Source organism: Crinia signifera, chromosome 8, assembly GCF_055691185.1.
Source record: "Crinia signifera chromosome 8, ASM5569118v1, whole genome shotgun sequence".
Taxonomy (NCBI): domain Eukaryota; kingdom Metazoa; phylum Chordata; class Amphibia; order Anura; family Myobatrachidae; genus Crinia; species Crinia signifera.
This window is the reverse complement of record NC_139224.1, coordinates 137,716,305-137,737,395: the sequence shown is the minus strand read 5'-3', so window position 1 is coordinate 137,737,395 and position 21,091 is coordinate 137,716,305. Positions and strand designations below refer to the sequence as shown.

General features: G+C 52.4%; 1 long non-coding RNA gene across 1 annotated transcript in view; it reads left to right on the top strand.

The window, feature by feature from the left end:
* Nucleotides 1–840: 840 nt before the first annotated feature.
* The window catches only part of LOC146026511 (uncharacterized), a 49,522-nt gene continuing 29,271 nt past the window's right edge, over nt 841–21,091 (top strand). The window contains exons 1-3 of the long non-coding RNA XR_014454474.1: nt 841–1,019; nt 3,178–3,275; nt 3,863–4,008. This is a non-coding gene — a long non-coding RNA (uncharacterized LOC146026511). The remainder of the gene's footprint in view (nt 1,020–3,177; nt 3,276–3,862; nt 4,009–21,091) is intronic.

Genomic DNA, 21,091 nt, shown 5'->3' with positions numbered 1-21,091 from the left:
ACAACCTCTGTCCGGATCAACATCTACCAGACATTGAGAATGGAGAAGACAGGGAGGCTGCATTGGAGAATGAAACATCTGGCGATAGATGGAGTTCAGCGTCTGGGTGGAAGATTCACAATGAACTCATACAGGCATCCTTTAGTGGTGAGTAACTATGGCATATAGGCAACATTGACTCCATGCTATATGCACATGGCAGCGCTAAATGTGATTGTACCTCCTAGACTTACAAAGTGCCTTCACATGTCTACCATTATTATTATTCTGAACAAGTTGTTTATAGATTCTGTGAAATAACAATTGTCTCATTGTTTAAATGAATGGTTTTAACATATGTTTTTTTTAGCTCACACCCACATACCAATACATGTTATTGTGGTAAGTCCAGTATAATTAATGACAATCTCTTTCTGTAGGCTGATTGTGTGCGTATCCCCCACACACACACACATGTGGGTGGTGCTTGTGTTCCTGGGTTGGCTGGTACCTGGATTACACCTGTATTTTTCCAGTAAGTATTGGTTTGAAATGATGCTGTTATTTGATATGTCTAAATGCTGTTGTTATGTGTTCCATTTTTGTGATGTAATATGTTGGTTTGGTAAGCAAACTTGTGTTTTGTATGTTTACCTCAGGCAAACACATCATATGGCATACTTGCCGATGCTCCCGCATTTTGCGGGAGCCTCCCGCTTTAGCCCCCAGTCCCCTGGCCCCCCGAAAAGCCCTCCCAATCCCCCGGAATTTCAAAGTCCAGTTTGAAAATCCGGACTGCGCATGTGCTAGTCCGGCGCGATGGGGGGGGGGGGCAGATCTTGGCACAGTGCTGCTGCGGCGCCCAGCAGACAGAGCCTCCAGGGAGACTTTACAGCAGCAGCTGCGGAGTCTTCACTTCACCCCCGCATTGTGGAAGCTGCTGCAGGCAGAAGACAGTGACAGGGGGAGTGACGGGGAGCTAGAACAGGAAGCAGCTCGGAGGACAGAATGGGGGAGGAGCAGGAGTGCTCCGTTCTCAGGTTAGTGCATGTGATGATGACAGTATTTCCACTTCGGCACTGCTGCTCCATGCTGGCTGGTACTGTGCAAGCAGCTGAGCTCTGTGATGTAGGGTGTTCGTTTTTGTGTTTAAATACTAGCTTGCCACTGACACCAATATGTGTGTAGGTGACCCCTGTGTGTGTGTGTGTGTGTGTGTGTGTGTGTGTGTGTGTGTGTGTGTGTGTGTGTGTGTGTGTGTGTGTGTGTGCTGGTAGTGGCCCCTGTGTGTGGGTGTGTGTGTGTAGGCTGGCAGTGACCCCTGTGTGTGTGTGTGTGTGTGTGTTTGTAGGCTGGTAGTGGCCCCTGTGTGTGTGCAGGCTGGTAGTGGCCCCTGTGTGTGTGTGTGTGTGTGCTGGTAGTGGCCCCTGTGTGTGTGTGTAGGCTGGTAGTGGCCCCTGCATACCTCCCAACTGTCACGATTTCCGCGGGAAAGTCCAGATATTCGGGGACGTTCCCGCATCCCGCCCGGGGCCGCCATTGTCCCGCGGTGGGGGGGGAGACAGTTGGGAGCCCCCCCAGCTTGCCGAGAATAGACGCTGTGCGCATGCGCACAGCGTCTATTCAGCGCTGACGAGCGGCGAAAACGGGGCGTGGCCGGAGTTCGCGTCACCCCCGTGAGGCCACGCCCCTTTTCTTGAGGCCGCGCGAACGTCCCGACCTCCCAACTTCAAAAGTTGGGAGGTATGCCCCTGTGTGTGTGTGCTGGTAGTGGCCCCTGTGTGTGTGTAGGCTGGCAGTGACCCCTGTGTGTATGTGTGCTGGTAGTGACCCCTGTGTGTGTGTGCTGGTAGTGGCTCCTGTGTGTGTGTGTGTGCTGGTAGTGGCCCCTGTGTGTGTGTGTAGGCTGGCAGTGACCCCTGTGTGTGTGTTTGTAGGCTGGTAGTGGCCCCTGTGTGTGTGTGCTGCTAGTGGCCCCTGTGTGTGTGTGTAGGCTGGTAGTGGCCCCTGTGTGTGTGTGCTGGTAGTGGCCCCTGTGTGTGTGTGTGTGTGTGTAGGCTGGCAGTGACCCCTGTGTGAATGTGTATGTGTGCTGGTAGTGACCCCTGTGTGTGTGTGCTGGTAGTGGCCCCTGTGTGTGTGTGTGTGTGTGTGTGTGTGTGTGTATAGGCTGGCAGTGACCCCTGTGTGTGTATGTGTGTGTGCTGGTAGTGACCCCTGTGTGTGTGTATAGGCTGGCAATGACCCGTGTGTGCGTAGGCTGGCAGTGACCCCTGTGTGTGTGTGTGTAGGTTGATAGTGACCTGTGTGTTTGTGTGTGTGTAGGCTGGTAGTGACCCCTGTATGTGTGTGTGTATATATAGTTAGGTACTGATCCCTGTCAGTGTGTGTGAGTACACTGGCATTGTGTGTTTGTGTATAGGAGAACACTGTCCTGTGTCTGTGTGTATTTGTGTGCACGTGTGTGTATGTGTAGGCTGGTAGCTGGCAGGAGGCTCACATTTTAGCCGCCAGTCCCCCCAATGCCATGCATAGCCCTCCCAATACCCCCAGAATAATCAATCCCCATCTAAAAATCTGGACAGCACAGCGGAGCCTGGCACAATCATGCCTAAGAGGCCTGCCAAGCACCGCTGCCCGTAGTTCGCACAAGAGCCACCCAGGCCAGCAAAGCCTGCTAGTGGCCAGCCACCAGGGGAAAAAAATGAAGAAAATGGGTGTCGCTGCACTGGGCCATGCCCACTTTAATGGAGACCACGCCCACCTTCTTTGTAGCCCCATCCCCATCCAGGCGTGGCAGGTCCTGGTTTTAACCATGCACAACTTGTGAGGTATGGAATCTCCCTGAAACCAGTTTCCGAAAGTAGGCAAGTATGTCATATGGTCAGAGCCGAATTTCCCATTAGGCACGTGAGGCACCGGCCTAGGGGCGGCACATGTTTGGGGGCGGCACTTGGATGCCTGTGATAGTACTGTCATCCCAAAATGTACCAATAACTGGAAAATATCCACTGTACTGTACTATATTCCATCTTAAATAGAGTGTAAATGGATAGGACATGCAGATACTGCCCCTATAATCTGTCCTACTTAGTAAACATTATTGTTGTGCCTAGGGGCGCCCTCATCCCTAAATCCGCCCCTGCATATGGTGGTATTGTGATTAACACCTACAGTACCTCTCTTTCTCCCCTGCAGCCTGATGGGGTGCTTGGAACACAGCTATGTGGATGTGTGCTGTGCTGCTGCTGCCATGCCCGATGTGTGCCTCACACCTCCATTCCTTCATTTTTACTGTAAGTGTGTCTGAAATCATGTGTGTCAATTCTGGCCTTACTACAGATAGCGCAGGGCTTGTCTTTGCTGGGGATGGCGGAGGACTCGCCACCCGCCATCCCCCGCCCCGCGCCATCTGTATGTCGGAAGGGGACGCGCGTGCACGAGGTGCACGCGCGTCCCGTTCCGACGGAGCTTTTGCCCGGGTCCCCGCCGGCTTCCCCGGGTCCCCGCCGGTCCACACCGCCCCCCCGCAGCCCCCCGCAGCCCTGCCCGTCTCCCTGAAGCTGGAGACGGGCAGGACTGCACCCGCCTCGCCGCCTCGCCGCCCGGCTATTGAGACGCTCGTGCGTGGGAGACGCACGAGCGTCTCATTCAGCCAGAGCGCCAGATTGCTGGCGGATCGCCAGGGACACGGTCCTGGCGCTCCGCCAGCAATAATAAGCCCTGCTCCATCTGTATATGTGAAAGGGTGAACTAATGTGGTACAGGATTGCCCCTTACAATGTTGGCATGCTATGCTAATTGATGTTGTTGTAAACCCTCACAGGCATACTTACTATTGTATTGTTTGTGATTAACACCTAACTCTCTTTCTCCCCTGCAGCCTGATGGGGTGCTTGGAACACAGCTATGGAGCTTGCTTCTGAAGTCCTGGTTTGGCTGGATTGTGCCTCCTGTGGCTTCATTGTTCACTAAGTGATTACAGTTATGTTTTGCAATATGTGGTGCCATGCTGTATACCTTTTAGAAGTAAGTGTTTGTTATATTTATATGTGGATATTTGTGGTGATTGTACTAATGTATTTTTCCTTTGTGTAGGATTTCTATTTTCTGAACACAGCGTTGATGTTTCCTTTTTGTGTTCAGGACTGGACATGTTGATCATTTCTATTCTGCATAGTTTTTTTTGTATTTTTGTGTGTGTGTGTGTGTGTGTGTGTGTGTGTGTATGTGGGTAAACACTAAGGCGCCTAGTGAATTATGTTGTTGTTGCTTATCTATACCACTCCTTAACTCTTATGCCTAGAAATAACTGACACGAACACCTTATCTAAAATAAGACACGGACACCAACTGCGTAAGGTTAAAAGGTCATAATTATTTATTGAAATGGTATGACCCCTATTTGTATAAGGGATGGCAAAGAAAACACTTGAGACCAGCACCAGTTCTGGGTGTTGCCATGGTAGCGACCGTAGCGCCCCAATCTGACAACACCCCTTCCCGTGGGGTACAGCCCGCGCTGTGACGGACATACCGCCCCCTTCTATTGCATGACGCGGACCTTCCAGGAAGTGTCCGACGCCCCCAGCCGGAGCATGGGGACTCGCCCGCCTTCTTGGCAAAGGGGGGGCAATACCGCACAGAGACCACCTGACACCCCACCTGACTGCTGGTCGAGAGCGCCTTCTCGCCGATTGTTAACTAAAGCTATGGCATAAATGCCGAATTTGGTGAAATGGCGTCAGGCCAGGTAGAACAGAGGAAAAAAGGGGGTAGGGAGAGTGGGGATCCAGACTCAAAGAGGCTTACTTCCTGGCTACAATCCCTAATATACCCCTCTCTAGACTGACGCCCCCTTGCACCCTGATTGGCAGGTCTACCTGCCACTCCACTGCTATTACCTATGGCTTCGCCCTGATGTTGCTGTTAACAATGCTTCTGGACAACAAATTCCCAGGCTCTTAAATTCCCTCTGACCTATGCGGCCCTCGCTCTATCTAAGGCGCCTAGTGAATTATGTTGTTGTTGCTTATCTATACCACTCCTTAACTCTTATGCCTAGAAATAACTGACACGAACACCTTATCTAAAATAAGACACGGACACCAACTGCGTAAGGTTAAAAGGTCATAATTATTTATTGAAATGGTATGACCCCTATTTGTATAAGGGATGGCAAAGAAAACAATTGAGACCAGCACCAGTTCCGGGTGTTGCCATGGTAGCGACCGTAGCGCCCCAATCTGACAACACCCCTTCCCGTGGGGTACAGCCCGCTCTGTGACGGACATACCGCCCCCTTCTATTGCATGACGCGGACCTTCCAGGAAGTGTCCGACGCCCCCAGCCGGAGCATGGGGACTCGCCCGCCTTCTTGGCAAAGGGGGGGCAATACCGCACAGAGACCACCTGACACCCCACCTGACTGCTGGTCGAGTGCGCCTTCTCGCCACAGCCTGAGTTCCAAAGACCCGAGGGGTCGTCACCCGGAACCAGGCCCCGCCATCCAACAAATAACAAACCTACGCTAAACTAACCTAAACTAGCAAAAATGTCCTGAAGAAAAACCGCCATACCGGTGTCCGACAGATGGACCCCGCCCGGCCTATACAAACCGGGGGACCCAGTCACTATGGAGGGATGCCTAACCGCCGTGCCGCCTATAGCGACAACGTGCCTAGTCACCGCGTGATTCAGCTTCCTCCTGGCCCTTTCAATTGCTAACACATTCCGGCACCCACGCCAGTTAACGCGTGGAATGACGTCAGACCAAACCAGTCTTAAACCAGGCCAGAGTTCCAATAAGCGCGACAAATCTGTCTTGATCTTGATCGTCAGATCGATACCAGTACTTTTTACCAAGTTGTTGCCACCGAGGTGGATGACTAGCACGTCGGGGCGGCCCCACCTACGGGCTTTGGCGGACATGAGGTCCCAGAGACCGTCCCACTGTAGGCCCCGGACCCCAAACCAGCGTGTTTCTAGAGCCCTCGCTATGACAGTAGCCCCGGAGGCTAATGGGTGCCTAGCAGCCCAGAAAATAAAGGAGAGCCCTACGAACCAAACCCTACCCAGAGTCAATAAGGAGGGGGAAGGGGCTGAAAAAGAAGAAACCTATTGGTTAACATCATGATATACTGTACACACAACAGAAATACATTTACTACGACCCAAGTGAAATTGAAAAACTTAAAAAACCTCCTGTGAACTTTAGGGGGGAAGCCAATTGAATTAGTCCACCATAGAAGGAAAAATTAAAAAATTCCCTTCACACCGTCGATTCCGGAACGCTAGCATTCCAGAACCGATTGTAAACAATCGTTTTTGGGCCGGCGCAACAGGCGCCTACTCTACTACTTATCTAACTTATCTAATCTTACATATCTCTTATAAGCGGAAGACTTCCACCTGCCAACCGCCTGAATAGCGGAAGCCCCGCCGCCGCTGCGCAAGTGGCTGCTCCAATTCGGAAAGAGTGAGTTCCGAAATCTTGCTCCCGCAGACCCAATTCACCCAAACATCGCCGAAACACAGCCGAAAACTGGAATCGGGTCAGCGGTAGCCCATCCGCATGTGCTAGGAACTGCAAGGCAGCCCCTGGTCTGCGGGAGCTATAGTCCTCATACAAGGACACTGGACATGTAGCAGCGTTAGCCTGCGCTTTCAGGGTAACCCAATGGCCCCTGCCTAGCTGGTCCGTTTTGGACCTCTTGATTTTTCACAACACCTGTCCTCCTCGTGAGATTACGTCCTCCCCGAGGAGTCCAGTGGGGGAGTGCTTGCTAGCTGCCACCAGCTCGCCTATGCGAAATGCGCCATAGAATGCGAATGCGAATGCAACCTTAAATAAAGACGCCTCAAACGCGTTCTCTGTTACTGAGGCTAAACATCCTATCAGCTCCCCTAGCAAGTTCTCGTCTATGGGTTTGCGTGAATCCGGGGGCACCGGACGCACCTTAGCCCAACCCTTCATGGCTTTAGACAGGACAAAGGACCTTGTGGGGTCGGGGTCGCCGCGCAAGCGCGAATGAAAAGCGATGCCTGCCAAAGCCGCCGCCATAGCCGACTTTGACCTGCCTCGCCTATGGTGACCCCAAACGAAAGCGAGTAACCGGTCGTTGACCGACTTACCGCTGGCCTCGGGAGAGCCCTGAAATCCTGCCAAGCAGCCCCTTAAGCTCTTCGGGTGGAAGGGGCCAAGGACAATAAAGCCAGGTCCGTCATGCCGGCTCTATGATCTGCCACACAGAAGGGGGACAACTAAGCCCCAGTGGTGAAGCTTCTGGAGCCAACTCCCGAAACCTCCCAAACTGAAATCTAGAAAGAGCGTCCGCTACACTATTATCCACCCCCGGGACATGCTTGGCTCTAAAGTGAATGTTGTGCCGTAAGCAGAGTAACACCAAATGCCTTAGGAGGCGTAAGGCCTCGGGAGAGGCCGTTCGCTGATTATTAATGGCATGCACGACCCCTAGGTTGTCGCACCAGAACACTATGTGCTGGTTCGCTAGACGCGAGGCCCACAGTTCTGCCGAGACTATGATCGGGAAAAGTTCCAGCAGCAGCAGGTTGACCGTGAAACCACGGTCAACCCACGACTGAGGCCACTTTGCGGCGCACCACTCCCCATGGAAGTACGCCCCGAAGCCCGACGATCCCGCGGCGTCCGTGAACAACTGCAGTTCCACGTTAGAGGCGGGGTCGGAAGGCCAGATGAGCTCCCTGTTAAAATGTTCCAGAAATGTGGACCACACCAACAGGTCATCCCTCATTTCCCTGCAAAGTCTAACGGTGTGATGGGGGTCCCTTACCCCTGCTGTGGCCCTTTCGAGCTTACGGCAAAACACTCTACCCATGGGGATGATGCGGCATGCGAAGTTAAACGATCCTAGCAGAGACTGCAACATTCGCAGCTGGACCCTCTTTTTTTGTCTGCATTCACCTATGAGGGCGAGTAGTTTGACCACTTTGTCCTCAGGGAGTCTACAACAACCTGCCCCTGTATCTATCTCTATGCCCAGATATGACAGAACCGTGGTAGGGCCCTCCGTCTTATCCGCTGCGATGGGGACCCCTAGTGAAACCATGATCTCCATGGCTGACGCTAATATGTTCGCGCAAGTGCCCCGGTCGCCTGGCCCTACAAAGAGAAAATCGTCCAGGTAGTGCGCAATTCCTCGACAGCCCGTGTCGGTTTGAATGCACCAATGTAAGAAGGAACTGAATTTCTCAAAATAAGAGCAGGAGACCGAGCACCCCATGGGCAGGCACTTGTCGATATATATCCCCCCGTCTAGCCGGAAACCCATGAACTTAAAAGACTGTGGGTGTAACGGGAGGAGGCGGAAAGCTGACTCTATGTCCAGCTTAGCCATAAGGGCGCCCCTACCGAAATCCCGGACCATGACGAGAACCTCATCGAACAATTGATATCGCATGCTGCAATAGTAGTCGGGGATGGCGTCGTTGATGGACGCCCCGTGGGGGTAAGACAAATGCTGAATTAGCCTGTATTTGCCGGGTGTTTTCTTGGGGACCACTCCCAAATGGGAGAAACACATCCCAGGCAACGGCTCAGTCTGAAAAGGCCCCGCCATGCGGCCCAGCCCTATCTCAGCTCTTACTTTAAGTCTTACCACCTCGGGGAAGTCCCTCGCTGACTTGAGGTTTTTGTGGGACACTACTGAAACTGACTCAGGGATGGGTAAGTGGAAACCGTGGGTAAAACCTAGGCCCAGGAACGATGCGTCGGCCCTGTTGGGATAACCGGCAGGGCGGCGCAACAGCTCCTGCACCACTATCGGGGAGGGGGCCTTATTTATTGCTAGTGCCGGCGTCGCCCTGGTCGGCGTGGCGCCCGGGCGCTCGACAAGATTTGGCCGGGTGGCCTGCTCCACAATAACGGCATTCGTGACGGAAGCGGCATTTTGCGCCCCGATCACACTTGCCGTCATTAAACGCAAAGCACTTCCCCTTGCCGCCGGGTTTAGCCCCGGGTTTCCCCCCCTGGAAAGGACTTTTTTGAGGTGGGCTCTGTGGAGGGTTGCCCCTTGCCTATCACCTCCAACCAGATTTCGACGTGCTTGCACCCCATAGGCATAACCCTGGACCCGTCGTGATTAAGCCGAAACTTCTCGTCATATTCACGCCAAGCATTAGCCTTGTAAGACATGAATGTCTCGTTAATCAAAAACAGGTAACGGACGACATTCATGTGTTCCTCGGGCCTGGTGCTAAGATAACACGAGGCGAACACCAGGAACCCCTTCAGCCAATTGTGAAAACTCTTAAAGGCGAGCTCACCATTGCCTGAGGCCTTTTTGGCTTTGTCCAGGTCCTTCTTCATGTCCGTGGTGAGTGCGAACAGGTCGACAAACTTGCCCCTTCTAATCCTGTCCTTGACCCCCCTGCGCAAACCTCGCGACACAGCTGTGTTAGCGCAATGCACCATGTCCCTGGAGGGGGGCGCCTCGGCTGAGGCGGTCTCCCTCCTAGGGCGCTTGGTACCCCTGACCTTCTTCGCTACCGCGCGTGCTATTAATTTAGCTAGCTTACGCGGGCGCTTAGGGGAACCAGACCCGTCACTACTGGCAGACGAGTGATAAGATGAGGAATCACACATCGAAGAACCAGTATGCTCACATCCCATAGATGTCTCGCCTTGCTCAACCGCGGCTGATGTCGAAGGTACTGTGTCGGCAGCCGCCGATGACAAGCCCAATGCCGGGTGATCACTTGACGTAGAGCCGGCGGATTCCATGCAGGCAGAGGCCGGCGGTGTGGGTGGTCGAGGTGGTGGAGCTGCTTGCCGGACAGACACGTTGACGGCACTGCGGGATGGCCCTCTAGCCACTGCATCGGGACCAGCACCTGCGTCACGCTCGGGAGACAAAGGCAAGAGATTACTGGCTGAGCCATAACGGGAAGCCTGCGCCTGGTCATACCCCACAAACTGCCCGCCCAAGGCGCTACTAGCGGATGAAACATGGGGCTGGGTGGGTGCAACGTGCTGCTGCTGCGCTTGGGGGTACCTGACGCCATGATTAATATGCTGCTGGCCGGTCGGCCAATGCTGAGCTGCTTGCGGAGGGTACCCCTGCCAGGGAGGGCCTGAAACCCTGCATCCCAAGCCACCGGTGCCAGGGAAATATGGGAAACCCGGTGATGGGCCCCAGGCTGGCTGATGTGCAAACTGCTGCGGTGCGGGCTGGTAGCCTTGGTTAGCACCCGCCAGAGGCGTGGCACCAGACCACACCTGAGGAAACTGTTCTGAGGGAGTGTGGTGTTGGTAGGGCCCGAACCCGTGGGGCCCTGAACCGGATGCCCCATGCTGCATCTGAGGGGGACCTTGGAAACCCGCAGAGTAACCCGCCCCCGGGCCCATGCCCGGATACCAGGGCTGTTGCTGGGGGTATGCTGGGGCTGGAGGAGGGGCGGGGGCTGTGGCCTGTGCCCCCTGGCTGCACCTGGATCACCATGGCAGCGAGGGGAAAAACTCCTGGGACTGCCTCCCCCCTTCTAGAAACGGGGAGCCCCCCGCCCCTGGGAAATGCCATGACCTGGCCAGCCATGAGGGGAATAGGACTCCTGGCTGGTCCCCCGGTAATAAGCTGTATGGGGCTCCCTATAGGAGTGGATGTCCTCAGATTGCCAGGGAGGGGACCTGCGGGAGAGCCCGGCGTCTGTGCGCCATCTAGGCCCAGGCGCCCGCCTCCTTCTTAGCGGCTTGCAGGGAGTGTTAATCCAGGGGCTTTAGCGCCTACATCCCGTCAGCGTCGTGCCCGGGGTGTCTCCACTTGCCCCCGTTGTCAGCGCTGCCCAGGCGCTGCCTATTTCACTGTGGAACTACAAGTACAAGTGGTAACACTATTGGCTAGAAGTGCTGTAGGCGAAACCCCTGCCGCCATTTGCAGATTGGTCCAGTTACACAGTAACCAATGCAGATCAGGTTCCTGCACAGACCAATCACAGAGCAAGAACTGGACCCTCCTGAGTGTGTATATAAGAGGAGGGCGATATCGCTGGCACAATCATTGTTTCAACTACAACTACAAGTACAACTACAAGCGCGCTGCTGCTGCCCGGCCGCTACGCTGTTAACGTAGCTGTCAATACGTAGCTTACAGCTAGAGCGGCACAAGCACAGTCAGGCAGAGCTAGAGCGGCATGCACACAGTTAAACAGAGCCTCTGGCAAGCTGCCAAGTTTCTGTAACAGACTGTGCGCGCGGCGGTGCCGTGAAACTACACAAGTACCGTCTTCCTTACTGACGAAGGCTATGAGGGGTTGGGCTAGGGTGCAGCCGGTGGCACCGAACTCACGTAGGCCTATAGACGAGCGCATGCTGGGAGAGCCTGTGGCCTGCTTAGCCATCGTGGCCCAGAATGAGTTTGAGATGGCCCTCTTTAGGGAAGCTTCTTCATTTGTTTTCTTTGGCGCATTTTGCATTGGCGAGCTGGTTTCTGCTGGCTAACGATCCCGCACCGGCCTTCTCCTGGAGGACGTAATCTTTTAGGATGGGCTGATAATGGGCGGGATTAGGAGGTCTAAAATGGACCAGCTGAGCAGGGGCAACTGGGTTACCTTTAAAGCCCTGGAGGACAATGCTATCTGTCCGGTTTCCCTGGCTAGGGAATATGGCTCTCACAGACCGGGTGCTGCCTTACAATTTTTGGCACACGCTGAGGTGTTGCCTCTGACCCGATTCCAGTTCATGGCTGTGTTTTGGGGCTGTTTGGTGGTTTCAGGTTTGCGGGAGCAAGATTTTGGGAAGAACTCGTCCCATATTGGGGCTGCTACTTACGCAGCGGTGGTTGGGGTTCCACCGCCATTCAGGCGGTTGGCAGGTGGAGGTCTTCCGCTTATAAGAGTCATATAAGATTAGATTAAATTGTAATTATGCGCCTGTTGCGCCAGCCCAAAAACGTTAGTTTCCAATCGGTTCTGAAGCAGGTAGTGTTCCGGAATCGACGGTGTGAAGGGAATTTGTTTACTTTTTCCTCCGATTGTGGACTAATTCAATTGGCTGTCCCATTAAGTTGACCAGAGGTTTTTTAAGGTTTTCACCTTTACTTGGGCTGTAGTCAATGTCATTTACAGTTGTGTTACAGTATATCATTGATGTGAACCAGTAGGTTTTTCTTTTACAGCTAAACCCCCCCCCCCTTCCCGGCATGACTCTGTGTAGGGTCTGTTTAGTAGGGCACTCACTTATTTTCTGGGCTGCTAGGCACCCCATGGCCGCTAGGGCTCCGGTTCTGTCTTCGGCCCGAGCTGTACATTGGTTTGGGGGCTTACAGGGGGAGGGTCTATGGGATTTGCTGTTTGCCAAAGCCCATAAATGGGGCCGCCCGGACGTGCTGGTTATTCACTTCGGGGGTAATGATTTGGTCAGGAGGACCAGCATTGCACTTACAATTAAGATTCAGTCAGTCTTTTTGGGCATGACATCTCGGTGGCCTGGGTTACGAGTTGTGTGGTCCGACATAGTGCCCCGTTTCCACTAGCGGGTTTGTCAGAGCGTAGTAGCCATTGAGAACAGGGCCATCTTAACAGCAGTGTGGGCCCCTGGGCAAGGCAATGCACTGGGGCCCTTACCCATTCGGCGCCGGCGGAGAGGTGCTCCATCTTTGTGATACGTAGGCGCGTCTCAGATGCTCCAGCTGCAAGGCAATGATGCCTCTGCCTCAGCAATGCAATGATACCCTCCTGCCTCTGACCTCTGAGTAGCTATTGCTCAGATGTATGATATGACAGGTTTGAATGTGTTCCTGAAACACCCCCACCATCCACGCCATCCCGAAGCGTGGCGAGCGCAGTGGTACGCGTCCTCCCGACCTTTTCCTACCCCACCATCCACGTTGGCGTGGAGTTGATTTTATATAGTGTGGCGAGTGCAGAGAGCCACCGAGCCCCAAGCGTGGCAAGGGGATGCGGATAACTTCACATGTATTCTGCGTCCCCTTGCCACACTATATAAAATCAACTCCAAGCGGACGTGGATGGTGGGGGTATGAAAAGGTCGGGAGGATGCATAACGCGTGCGCTCGCCACGCTTCAGGATGGCGTGGATAGTGAGGGTATGAAATGGAGGCATTTGCCAGTATGTAGCATGGAGCACTGGCAAATGTCTCCTTCATTGTGCATGATACGCAATTGCGTCCGCACCCGCTCTTTGGACAGGAGAGGCACGCGCTGCTCAGATTCAGGAGTCTCATTGCTGGAGCGTATAAGACGCTCCTACAGATGTAGACGGCCTTAGTGTTGCTGGTGAATCGCCAGCAGCATACTGCTGGCGATCCGCCAGCAACACGGCGCTCCATCTGACTGAGACGGGCGTGTGTCCCCCACGCACGCGCGTCTCAGTATCCGGGCGGCGGAGCGGCGAGGCGGACGCAATACTGTCCGCCTCCCGCTCGAGGGGGCTGGGGGGGACCCGAGGGCACTGCGGGGGGGGTGCGGTCGCCCGGTGTGGGCACCGGGCGACCGAGGGCAGCACCGTCAGAAGAGGACGCGCATACAGATGGCATACAGATGGCGCGGGGCAGGGGATGGCGGCTGGCGTCGCCATCGCCATCCCCTGCAAAGATGAATCTGTATGTATCTCAAAGTATCTCAAAGATGGAGCGCCTCTGCGCCGGCGCCCGCATGATCCCGTCTCCACAGGAGAGAGGATATCATGCGGGCACAAGCGCTGTGTGAGACGCGCTCACTAGGCTTCACAGGAGCTTAGGAGTACCAGCGCTGGGCTGCCTTGGAGGAGTCAGCATAGAACACTGATAACGTATAGACAGATGGCAAGCTGGGACCAATTCATAGAGAAAAAATACAACCATGACATAGTTGACAAGGCGTACACCGAAATAGAAAATTTGGACAGAAGTGAGACACTCACAACCAAATCATCCAAAATACAGACAGAACAACAAGAAGTCACATTTATCACACAATATAATCAATCTTCCAGACAACTCAAAAACATATTACAAAAACACTGGCACATTTTGAGACAGGACCATCAATTACAGACACATCTGACAGACAAACCTAGATTAATCTTTAGGAAAGCCCCGGACCTTAGACAAAAATTAGTTAAAAATCATATTAAACCTAAAGAACTCATACAAACAAGACTGACTGACAGAAAGGGATTCTTCTTTTGTGGTAAATGTGCTGGCTTCAAAAACCTTACAAAAATCACTACCAAAGGAACTGACAGTTGGACCTCTAGCACCACAAAAGACACATATAAACTCACACAACATCTTTCATGTGAAACCAAAGGGGTTGTCTATTTGTTAAGATGCCCATGTGGGTTAGAATATGTGGGGAGGACGGTCAGACCCCTTAAAAACAGGATTTATGAACATATCCGAAATATAAAAATTGGTTACAGGAAACACAGCGTCTCATTACACTTTCTTGAATTACATGGATCCAACCCAAAGGGACTCATATTCCAAGCCATAGAGTCACCTAATATTAACTGGAGGGGAGGGGATCATGTAGAAGTACAAAACAAAAGGGAGTTGTACTGGATTTTTACCTTAAAAACCCTACAACCCAATGGCCTGAACATTGACTTTCATAATGGACACCTAGGATAAAAGCTGCACGTTTATTAACTGCAAGCCATTAACTATTAGCAGCATGCACCCTGCATGACATAGAATACTGTGCAAAGACAGTTCATTACTCCTATGCAGTGAGTCAGAGACACACCCACTCTCGACGTCAGCACAACGCACCTGTGTGACAACAGACTTCACCTATCAAATCATTGGAGGCGGGACCTAACGTCCTATTTAGCCCACTCCACCATTGCACATAGTTATCCTTGAAAAAGGCCGAAGGCGGCCGAAACGCGTTGGACACAGCTACACATCATCTTCAATTCCATCTCTAAGTCTCCTCCATACAGGAGTTGAGCTCACACAGCTCCGGCTGACACCGACACTCCGGGCGCACGCTCCCCAGCTGAACCTCGGAAGTGACGGAAGACGCCGTTGAGCAGTGTGTTACTGCTGCCGGCTGCGCAAGCACGCACCGGTGAAACCCTGACAGACCTGCGGCGAGGGACCGAATATCAAGGAACACCAGGTATCGGGTAAGAGCTGAGTGTATCACCGGGTGGTTAGGGACGCCAGCCCCCGGCGACACTCACCCTCTCACCTTGACCTCCCCCACAGACTGTCTTTTCTTCCACCGGACATTTATTTTGTGACTGTACACAGTCACTTCCAGACATTCCCCATACCATGTGCTAGCCCGTACCCACCATTGTGCATTTATCATCCGGAACTTTGTGTGCCTATACGGCTCTGCTACTGCCTCCCACCCCCCGCCCACCTTTCACTCTGTGAGATGTTATCACAGAGGAATCACCCCCCTCCACCCATACGGCAATATCCCAGCCCATCTACCATCCAGGCTGCAAAAATTACCATCGTGCAGCAGCTTCTGGTTTGGCCAGACGGACTTCCATTGCTTTATAACTTTTATATTTATATTTTATTATTCTGTATAGCACAATAAACCTCTTAAAGGAACATTACGTTTCATTTTTCTCATTTCATACTTGCAACATACACCATTGTGTCACATAAGAGGTGAGCGCTAGGCTACCCACCTGCGATTATACTTAACGTTTAGGAGTCTGGACCACTCCAGCCCAGCAGCCCCCTCGCCACAGAAGGTATTTAGCGCGAGCACTCACCCCCATTTCTACAGATGGCAAGCTGCCAAGATTCCTAGCTAGAGCGTCCTCGCGCTGCCACTGTGAAACTAAACAAGTACCATACATTTTTTATGTATAAATAATATGAATTCATACTGGCTAAATTAAAGGGATACATGATGTTTGAACATGAATAACACACAGTAATGGATCAAACAAACAAAATAATATTACTTCATATTGATACCAAAAAAGAATATTTAATAATTTTCATAGGTATATGTTGTGTGTCCAAACAACACTGCTGTTGCTATGGGATACAACAAGGGCCGGCGCTACCCACTCAGCAGCTCCTGCAAAGCAGGGAGGCGCCATGCTAAAAAGGCGCTGTCTCCCTCCCTGCTCTGTTAAAGCTGCCTCAGCCCTCACTGTCACTGCCTCCTGCACGCTGCCCGTAGCGCCTGTCTGACAGTGGGCGGGTGGCAGTATAAAGAGATGCTCCCTGCACTGCGAGTGCACACAGCCTGCACGCCGCCTGCAGTGCCTGTCTGACAGCGGGCGGCAGTATGGAGAGGCTGAGCAGCTCCCTGCACCGCGCACACACTGTCCTCCTCCTGTGACCTGCCCCCTCTTAATCACGGACACTTGCGCTGAGGCATGTAGCGCTGTCTGTGAATGCCTGGATGACATGTCATGTCCGGATCCGCCCCCTACCCATTGCTCCCTGCGCCTGTCAGCTGTCATTCAAAGGATGAACAGGCAGCACCGCCGCCCTTCCTTCCCACTTATCAGTGTGCTGTGCCAGTGCCAGTGCCATTGCCAGTGTTCAACACTCCACCCCTCCATCTCCTCCCCTCTTCTTCCATCTCCTCCTTCTCTCCCCTCCTTTCCCCCTTAGTCACGAGAGGGGTGTAATGGCGTCCTCAGCGTCCTGCCTACGCAGATAGAAGGGGAGGGACTACACAAGAGTTAAACAGCAAAAGAACAGTGAGTCTTTTATTATACATGTTTATAACAAATTTTTTAATAACTGTAGATTTTTTTTATATTAATTTAGACACTTTTTGGTACTTGTTTCCTAACACGGCCACACCGATTTCCATCGGGGTGGTCGTGTCGGAAAAATTGCGTCGGTCGATGCGATGCGACCGACGCGACCGACCCGATTTTTTAATTGAATCAAATGTGAATAGGGTCCCTGGGACCAGATTTTACATTGGATTCAATGTAAAATATTCCCTAGACCCCCAAATTTTACAACGTAAACCCCACCCCACTATAGACGCCAACCCGAAGCATGGTGAGCGCTGCGAGCCCACGAGGGGCGGCGGTGCGCGTCCTCCGACCTTTTCATTCCCCTACTATCCCCGTCGGCGGGGAGTTGAGAATATAAAGTGTGGCAAGCGCAGCGAGCCACCGAGCCCGAAGCGTGGTGAGCGGACGCGTATAACTTCACAGGTATACGCGTCCCCTCGCGGGGCTCGCTGCGCTAGCCACGCTTCGGGCTCGGTGGCTCGCCACTCTATATATTCTCAACTCCCCGCCGACGTGGATAGTAGGGGAATGAAAAGGTCGGAGGGCGCGCACCGCCGCCCCTCGCGGGCTCGCTGCGCTTCGGGTTCACGTCAATTGTGGGGTGACGACGGGGCCATATATAATGGGAAATGGGTCATATTGGCCCATTTCACATTTTTCAAATTTTTTACTATGTGAGATGGACTTACTCAAGACCGACGCGATACTCCCGATTTCAATGTTAAAAAATATTTTAACATTGAAGCCTATGGCAAAATTGGGTACATCGCGTCGGTCGCGTCGGGGCCAATGTTAATGGTCCCGACCGACGCAATGCCCGCGATTTTTCCTTTGCCGGCAAAATGGACCTGATTTCAAAGGAAATCGGGTCCATCGCGGGCATCGTGTACCTTAACTTAAAGGTACACGATGCCCAAGATTGTGGCCGTGCTAGGAAACAAGTACCCACTTTTTTAAAAATGGGCTGGGTTATGTGCCTAAAGGTGGCCATACACGCTGCAATAGCAGCGTGCGATGCAATGTGCGCTCCTGCGGGCATCGCACAGTACAAAAAGTATGTGCTGCACATACTTTTTGTACTGCTTTCGGATTGCATCGCACACACATTGCATGCATGTTGTGCGATGCGATCTAGCCCATAATGTATGCGATTCTCGCAGCGTGTATTATTATTATTATTATAATTTTATTTATAAGGCGCCACAAGTGTTTCGCAGCGCCGTACAAAGGAACAATACAGGGAAACAAAACTTGGCATAACATTGAATAAATAACAAAAATACAGTACAAATAAAGAGCGCCACAGATCAATACACATTACAGCTTGGATATAAGTAGTGAGGACTCAATCAACATACAACTAGAGGCTTGAGGCCAATGATGGAGAGGAGTATGCAGATGAAGATGGTCACTGAGTGTTGGAGTAAAGGAGAGCTGTGAGTGAAATGTGAAGAGAAGTGGGCTTTGACAACAGGAGGGAAGAGGGCCCTACTCGGAGGAGCTTACAATCTAGTAGGAAGGGGAGACAGACAGATTACAAGAGGTGCAAGCGAGGGGGTGGTGGTTAGATAGCAGGATGTAAACAGGAAACAGGCAAGGGGTCGGAGAACCAGCTGGTTTATGCAGTGGAAGGGTACGCTTTGATGAATAGGTGAGTTTTCAGTGCCCGTTTGAAGCTTTGCAAGGTCGGGGAGAGTCTAATGGAGCGAGGGAGTGCGTTCCACTGAAGGGGTGCAGCACGGGCAAAGTCCTGTACTCTAGCATGGGAAGCAGTGATCAGGGTGGAGGAGAGACGACAGTCGTCAGCTGACCGTAGAGGGCGGGAGGGTGTATGAATGGAGATGAGGTTAGAGATATATGGAGCAATGGAATTAGAGATGGCCCTGTATGTGAGTGTGAGGTGTTTGAAGAGGATTCTGTAGGGGAATGGAAGCCAGTGCAGATTTTGTTGAAGGGGAGTAGCAGAATTAGAGCGGCGGGAGAGGAAGATAAGCCTGGCTGCAGCATTGAGGACAGATTGGAGAGGAGCTAGTTGGGATTGAGCAAGGCCGGTGAGAAGAGCATTACAGTAGTCAAGCCGTGAGATGACCAATGAGTGGATGATCAGCTTAGTTGCACTCTGTGAGAGAAAGGGCCTGATGCGAGCAATGTTGCGTAACTGGAACCGGCAAGAATGGGCCAGCGTTTGGATGTGGGGTGCAAAGGAGAGGGAGGAGTCAAGAGTGACACCCAGGCAGCGGAGTTGGGGAACAGGGGAGATGATGGTGTTGTTAACAGTGATAGAGATATTAGTAGGGGGCATAGCTCTGGGTGGGGGAAAGATAATAAGTTCGGTTTTGTCCATATTCAGCTTCAGAAATCGCTCAGACATCCAGGTAGAGATGGCAGCGAGGCAGTTGGAAACTTGAGAGAAAACATTGGGGGACAGATCAGGAGAGGAGAGGTAGATTTGGGTGTCATCTGCATAGAGGTGATATTGGAAGCCAAAGGAGTTAATGAGTGCACCCAGAGAGGAGGTGTACAGAGAGAACAGAATGGGGCCAAGGACGGAACCCTGAGGGACCCCGACAGGAAGGATAGAAGGTGGTATGGGCACCTTTAGTGCCTGCAACATTTTGCGGACACAGCACTGAGATGGTGTGTGCATACATGTACATACACCCAAGATCCTCCATAGGACCGCATGTTGCATATGCTCCCACAATCTGGCTGCAGCTTGTTGCAATGGCAATGTGAAAGGGCACAAAATGTATGGTTTGCAGGAGGGCGCCGGACACCCTAGCATCGGCCCTGTATACAACAACCATTGTGTCCACAAAATACATTCAAGACACATGCAGAATCACCAAATTATGCTAGAATGATGTTAACAATTAAACACTGCATAAGAAAATGCTGTTCAAACATCCATAACAATTATGTGGATAAATGACCAAAGAAAAAAAATCACAATGTTTAGGACAGTATCACACCCTAAACAGGAAATGTGAGTATGTCCATATATTTTAGCCTTCACATTACACATATTCATCACCCCCAACTGGAGCCTAACCATAATCAAACCACATACAGTTATTGGTGGTAACAATAGTTGATTAAGTGCTAATTTACACACACATTAATGTAAAAAAATTAGGGATGTGCACCGGTCATTTTCGTATTTTGGGTTCTGATTACCTTCAGGTTTTGGGTTCTAATGGGTTTTGGCAAAACATACAATCGTATGTATGCGATTCGATTTTTAATTGTACAAGCCCCCTGATGGGTGCTTACAATGTTAAATGCACCCCCATTGTCAACACCACCCCCACTATCAACGCCAATCCGAAGAGTGGCGAGCGCAGCTAGCCCACGAGGGGCGGCGGTACGCGTCCTCCGACCTTTTCATACCCCCACTATCCATGTCGGCGTGGAGTTGATTTTTTTTTTTATTCTTTTTTTTATTCATTTTAAAAAGTCATACAATACAGATCCATACAACATACCCAGACATTTTGTACATAATAACATAGACATTTATGTACATTAACATACAAACATAATCATCCAGTGCTGCTTTTATTTAACACATTCTTTCCTGTCTCAAGATCCCTGAGGATATATTTTACTTCTACCATTACATTATATATATCTCTCCCTATATAGGTATTTATTTCCTATCTCTTATATATTTAGCCAGATCTGTCACTCAACCCCTGTGGAGAACGTTCCTGTGTAGAACAGTTTCACTTTCATGTGTCTGACGTTCCACCCCCTTGACATCACCTCCCCCCGCCCAGCCAGGGCTACAGTACACGCCCACCATCCACCATTACTCCACAGCCACCATCCACCATTACTCCTGCACATCCCTACCCTCTGCCAGGACCCCCGCGACCCCCCTCCCGCGATTCGCGGGACCCCCCGCGACCCCCCCTCCCGCGATTTGTGCGACCCCCCCTCCCGCGATTCGCGGGACCCCCCGTGACCCCCCTCCCACGAATCGCGGGACCCCCCGTGACCCCCCCTCCTGCGAATCGCGGGACCCCCGCGACCCCCCCCCTCCCGCAAATCGCGGGACCCCTGCGACCCCCCTCCCGCGATTCGCGGTACCCCCGCGAGCCCCCCTCCCGCGATTTGCGGGACCCCCGCGACCCCCCCTCCCGCCATTCGCAGGACCCCGCACCCCCCTCCCGCGATTCGCAGGACCCCCGCTTTCCACCCTCCCGCGAGTCGCGGGACCCCCGCGACCCCCCCTCCCGTGATTCGCGGGACCCCCTCGAACCCCCCTCCCGCGATTCGCGGGACCCCCGCGACCTCCACGGTATCCGGACTATTGTTAGACAGCACTTACATCGACAGCCATTACATCGACACCATTAGTTCGACACCTCAATAGGTCAACATGGTTTTAGGTCG